General features: G+C 43.2%; 1 pseudogene; it reads left to right on the top strand.

Moving 5' to 3' along the window:
• Positions 1 to 252: 252 nt before the first annotated feature.
• Positions 253 to 370, top strand: LOC126485436 (5S ribosomal RNA; annotated as a pseudogene).
• Positions 371 to 6,134: the final 5,764 nt, after the last annotated feature.

Genomic DNA, 6,134 nt, shown 5'->3' with positions numbered 1-6,134 from the left:
AGAAATTGTTGTTCAAGTAATTATTTGAAGAAACTTTCCTCATCTTTAATCATTTTCATCATTACACTCAGGGTGAAGTATAAGGTGTACCTTAAACTACACATAATTTTTGGCATTTATCAACATTAATTTTTCAGACTGATAGATAAAGACTGTCAATAGATAACAAATTAATGAACAGTAATTTTCAGAATGGAATAATAGAATATGTGCCATCTATAAACAAAATTTTAGAACTGAAGCATTTACAGAGGCAACAGCCTTGCCGCAGTGGATACACCGGTTCCCATGAGATCACCGAAGTTAAGCGCTGTCAGGCGTGGTCGGCACTTGGGTGGGTGACCATCCAGGCAGCCATGCGCTGTTGCCATTTTTCGGGGTGCACTCAGCCTCGTGATGCAAATTGAGCAGCTACTCGACCGAACAGTAGCGGCTTCGGTCAAGAATACCATCGTAATGACCGGGAGAGCGGTGTGCTGACCCCACGCCCCTCCTATCCATATCCTCCACCAAGGATGATACGGCGGTCGGATGGTCCCGATAGGCCACTCGTGGCCTGAAGACGGTGTGTGTGTGTGTGTGTGAAGCATTTACAGCATATGTATCCATATATATGTATATCCATTAATAGTGATAGTGGTCCTCTAAGAGTGGCCACGTGGACCCCTGCTATGCTATGTTCAAACGGTTCAAATGGCTCTGAGCACTATGGGACTTAACATCTGTGGTCATCAGTCCCCTAGAACTTAGAACTACTTAAACCTAACTAACCTAAGGACATCACACACATCCATTCCCGAGGCAGGATTCGAACCTGCGACCATGTTCACTTGCTTACCCGCCCAGCAAGGCTGATGATGCATCGCCATGAGAAGTGTGTGTAGTGTGGCTGGAATTTTCCTGTGTCCTACAACTACTGATCTGCAGATGTCCTACTACCACAATGTCAGATGAGGGACAGCATCACACCAGAGATGGGTGGTCTGCTTCAACTTGTCTTTGAACACCTGAACAAAGAATATATCACCTTACACTCAGAACGTTACTTAAATGACTTGCCCCCCCACCATCCTGCTCAAACCAGTCTGTAGAGGCTCCTATGTCCCAGCACAAAGGATGTCTTGTGAATGAATGGAGTATTCTGATTGGCTCTTACTGAATTTACCCACCAAATTACTGATGCCGCTGGTGTGGAAACTGTCTACCTTTTTTCTGCAGGCGAGACTTTCAGCGACAAAACTATTTTGCACAGATCACCCTATTGCACTGACAGTTAAACCCTGCAAAAGTGGCCTACAGATCATCAAATTCAAACCATGTACTCACCATGCCCCTGTGCAGTACCGATGGAGGAAACTGCACCCCATGAGCGCAGCTGTGGAAGAGCATGTCAGCCAGAGAGAGGCCACCCAGTCGTAGACGAGCCCTCATCCCAGGAGGACCTGAGTGGTAGGAGTTCGAATGCTATCAATACTCCCAGCACAAACACTTGTTGTACTGAATCTTCTCAAATTTCTGCAGGGTATACATGTGACACATGCGGTCCCAAATGTAAGTAAATGCAAACTTGGTATTCACTATTCACCCATCCTGGGGAGCTGCGAGCCGAATCACCAAAAGCCAGTAGCTTTCTCAGACTCTCTGAACCAGTGTACAAAGGATGAGTAAGCCCCAGCTCAGGACAAAGGCATCTGCTGAGATGCTGTTTCCAGCCCCGACCAGCTTTTTTGCTGCTGTGCTTTCTATGGCCACCTCCAGACACAAGAATATCGGGAGCCAGGCACATATTTATCAATGTAAGTACAATTAAATATTAGGATTGCTGCCGCAGTCTGACACTGAACAATGTACTTGATATGTCTCCTCTTTACAACCATGGTTCTGGAACAAATTTCAGTATCTATAGCGTACATAATTTTCCACATATAAAAAGAAATCTTTCATTCCTCTTACAGCTATCGATCTGCTAAATCTAAACCTTCCTCACGATAGGACATGCTGTAGCGACCACCAGACACTCGTACATATACACCGAAGACTGTTAGCTGGGCGGAATTAGCCGAGCGGTCTGAGGTGCTGCAATCATGGACTGTGCGGCTGGTCCCGGCAGAGGTACGAGTCCTCCCTCGGGCATGGGTGTGTGTGTTTGTCCTTAGGATAATTCAGGTTAAGTAGTATGTAAGCTAAGGGGCTGATGACCTTAGCAGTTAAGTCCCATAAGATTTCATACCCATTTGAACATTTTTTAAGACTGTTATACATAGGCTGAGTCGGTTCCCCTCCCCACTGTTTCTGGTCTTAACGTATTTGCTTGCTTGCTTGCTTTTTATACTCATCTCCAGACACTGGGATTACAAGTACACATGTATTTTCACATGGTTTGCCACAATTTTAAACCACTTACGCGATGCTTCTCAATATCAAGCACTTAGCAGTATGCAACCAATCGCTCGCGTAGCATAATTCCGAAGATATGGACTGGAAATTAGTTCTCTAGAAACCCGAAACTTTAGCAAGGTGGAGCGTGCTGTAAACCACTAAGTAACTAGAATTTGATACCCTCTGCGAAGACCCTTTCGTGAAAACTCGAAAAGAATAGTGGAAATTGATATTTCCACTCGTGAATACCGATGTCGGTGATGTAATAGATTCCAAATCATCCCTATAATATAAAAAGTCAACTAAGGTGTTTCTCATGTCTGGACAAACAGCAATCATGTCTCCCACCCCCATCTTTCACCTGCTAGATGCACACATCATAACCAATGTTGTCTCAACTAAATAAAGGCACGAAATGTGCAGAAGCAGTCAACCAGTCAATTTACATGGGAGGAAATAATGGTCCAGATCAAACACACATCCAAATTGAATCCTCTGAAATTTCCATGCTATCACGAAAGCAGGCCAACACGTACTAGTATTAGTTCGCTATTCGGGCGTCTAGAGGATGACACGGTTATGTCAGCTACATTCCTGCATCTCAACAGGCTTTCCCATTTGGACAGCTCCTGCCATTAGTGGGAAACGTGAATCATTATCGCTATGCTATCCTAGACAGGATCATCCTAGGTAACTGACCACATACATATTTTATCACTATACTTACAATCAAATGTTACGATCGCGGTCTCAATTGGACGACAAAGTATTGGAAATACACCCTGCTGACGGCTGTGGCTCTGGAAATAGAAATATCGGTACCATTCTTATGACTTGACATACCGGTACTCCTCCCTTTGCTATCACAGTATTCCACGTCATATCCATAACTTCCGTATGAATGGACATAATCATTTCCTTTGTACATGTTAGAACACACACACATACTTTATAAGCCTGATGCTCAAGGCGAATCTATCACTCATCCCCTACTATTAAGAATAATACTTCGCCAATAAATGACTGCTGGCGATACGAAATAATACTGACCGAAAATCAGCGATGGGAATACATATCTCATAAGTTTTTCTTGCTAGTGGTACCACTGTGTCTTAGAAAGAGAGGTGTAATCGTCATACAAACCGCCAGATGTTAAAAAACACGATCGCAACAACTACTGTACGTTACTGTCACAAGCGGTCTTGGTTCTACAGGTGCACATAATTATCCATTTTAAAAGCTATACTGGCTTTATAAATCGAGGTGTGGCATTACCTCCAAATGAAGTGTTTTTTTCCAGACAAATACCGCGACACCGAATATAGATGGTGACCGCTGGAGTGTATATTATCAGAGCAACAGTGCAGTTACACGTCGCCGACGGTGCAACCTCATAATAGATTTGCCGAATTTAAAAAGTGATTCGGCTGAGGAATGCGCTATGAAACCGGTATTTGCAACTCCCTCATGCCTCCGCTAGATATTTCTCCAGTATTTGTAACGCATTCTGTCTCGGTAATATATCGACTGGGTTACAGGCAATGGTTGATTGAGAAGGATCACAAACAGTAGATGGTGTGCTGATTGAGATCGTAAGAAATATACACTGGCTTTTCAGATCTCTAGTACTATGCTTTCAGGTAGAAATGATGTCTATGATTTGGAATCAAGTCATTCCATTCAACCACATATCTGCATTGTATCCAATGGAGATGTCCTTTAACGATTACAGCCACTAGTGAATCATATTTCTGGCACTCTCATATCTCGAAACGAGTCACCTTTTTCGAACCTATCTGCTACAGTAAAATGCCAGATAGCCCCTATGCCTCTTGCAACTGCTGCCATTTCTGCAGCTTTGCGCGTGGTATCATCCCAGTTTAAGTTGGAACTGAGCAGAAGTTGGAGAGCCCATGTAAAAACAGAGTGTCCTGAGTTACTGCGACAGGACCATGTTTTTACCATTCAATGGAAGCGGTAACAACTTATCATAGCTCCGCCGACAGTGTACTATGTGTAAGGTCAGCGCCAAACAAAGCCTGCTTCTGCAACACAGGATAGTAGAAAAGACAGGACAGGAACTGGGAGAAGGACGAGAGTTTTGCTACTGCATTGTGGTGCGTCCCCAAACTACATACAGGTACTGGTGTCTGAAGCAAATCCGCGTCCCTCAGAGCCCATTCACGTCTATCACCCCAACATGCTATCATCGTTATTCTGTAATATCCAACAGAGAAAAATTACGAACTATAAAAGCTCCACTAACTTCATCCGATAGAGGACTCGATAAGATTTTTACTGCATCTCGCTCCTCCCAAATATTGAAATCAAATACCGTATGCATGCCGGCATCGAGCACATGTGACGATTCTATTAAATATACAAGTATGATCCATTGCACAGACCAGTGTAAAGTTGCATCGCCTGTACTGTAGGAGGATGACCATATCCCACAGACTAAACTGTAAGTCACAAGAGACATTCCCTGTGGCCGTGTGTCGTTGTATGAAACATGCTTTGTACACTACCATACATTTTGTTTTTCCACCATGACTTCGAGGTCTGTGTCAGGTTCTAAATTGACATTAACATATTCTCATCCATTGCCTCCCGCAGAAAACTAGATGTCGTACAGTGCAAATCATGTTACTTTTGCTACCATAACACACTATACACACTGAAGGATTTTAAATAAAAGACAGTTACAACGTAAGGAAACTGGAAAAGTTTGGCGGTGTTGTGGAGCGTTTCCAAACTGATGTCCGAAGGTGATTGACGACCTCTACATTTAAACTCATCTGTCACAGTGATGGAATAGCTGATGGCTCTGCATTCCGTTTCGACTCATTCCTCATATCGCAGTCATGTACGCGTTCACTGTTTCGGTGCTAGCCACCCCCAGAGGGCATTGCCCATCCATCAAAACTCTTTTTTCCATCTCAAACAAGCGATGTCAGTCAATCATTATGTGGTAACCAACAGCATACCAGTGTACGAATGGGATGGAAAAGACACTGTCGATGTACTGTAATAATAAGCATCACAGTTGCGAACAATTTCAGCAATTTTACAGTAATTTCAACATCGACCAATGATGCAACAGCATGTTTCCCAATTTCTGTATCTTCACTAAACCGCCTCTTCTCTACTTTGCGAGTATCATTGCGAATGTAGATAGATGGCTGTGCAATCTGTCCATTCATTGTTAATTCTCGAACATATACATCATCAAAGTATACCAGACAGTGCTCTACATATTTCTAGCACTTCGAGCATTGTGCATAATTTACGATCTACCTCTATGCGGATGGGAATCACAGAGAATTCTTGCAGTCTTAGGATAAAATTACAGACTGAAAGACCCCCTCGCACTGTCTTTGACCAACCCGCCCTGCAACACCGTTACCAATGTAATCTGCTGTTGAACAGGAGTAGACCGCTACATTCCGCGTCTCGTGAATGAATGGAGCTTTCCAAGTCCTCGCTCATCCAAGTATATATTTGTAATTCGTTTATTATATTAATTAATAATATGTGTGCAATTTTACTCTGTAGATGCCATACACTAAATAAAATAAAATAAAAATCCAAGTGCACAAGATTTCTCCAGATGCGCCCATGTCGAGGAGTTTAGCTCACCTTGTCGGTGTGTAGTAGTAGCTTCGATAGTCTTCTGATGTAATAGCACACGGTTAAGAAGAACAAGAAATGGGTGGTTTTTATGCATGATGGAGCTCCAGGCAGATGGAGTTCGC

Source organism: Schistocerca serialis, chromosome 6, assembly GCF_023864345.2.
Source record: "Schistocerca serialis cubense isolate TAMUIC-IGC-003099 chromosome 6, iqSchSeri2.2, whole genome shotgun sequence".
Classification (NCBI taxonomy): Eukaryota; Metazoa; Arthropoda; class Insecta; order Orthoptera; family Acrididae; genus Schistocerca; species Schistocerca serialis.
This window is presented reverse-complemented; position numbering and strand designations above follow the sequence as displayed.